The following is a 562-nucleotide window of genomic DNA, read 5'->3' on the forward strand; positions in this document are numbered from 1 at the left end:
TGATTTAGCTATTCATAACGATTAACATCCCATTTTTTATCTTTAACTTGGAATCATTTTAGGACACAATGAAACTAACACAGTGCTGTGTTTCCTTCTCTTGATTCAAACACAACTTTCTTTTGCCAATTATTTGACAAAATTGGAACAACATTTAACGCAAGTCTGATTAAAACAAAATATTGACTTAGTGTGATATTATAAGTTAGTGGCACACATCGTAAACCAAGTTTGTAATAGTGCAAAGCAATACATTTATAAACAGACCCTTTTGACAAAAATCTAGTCTATCAGTGTTTCACGGGAACTGGGAATGAATCGTATGACACCAGTTGAACGTTTGTCTGAGTGACATGTTTTGCAAGGGTGTTGTGAGGGACGACCGAAAACGCACACTGAAGTGAGATGCTCTCACTTGCAGAAGATTAGGTGATGAGCTACCTGCACATGTATGGCAATAATACAAGTACCGAGTTCACCAGTATCAAGGACTCAAACCGAGAACAAGCCGGAGGCGGAGCTCTGAAGTGGGGCTGTCTCTGTTTTTTAACAGAGATACGAA

Source organism: Megalops cyprinoides, chromosome 11, assembly GCF_013368585.1.
Source record: "Megalops cyprinoides isolate fMegCyp1 chromosome 11, fMegCyp1.pri, whole genome shotgun sequence".
NCBI classification, from domain to species: domain Eukaryota; kingdom Metazoa; phylum Chordata; class Actinopteri; order Elopiformes; family Megalopidae; genus Megalops; species Megalops cyprinoides.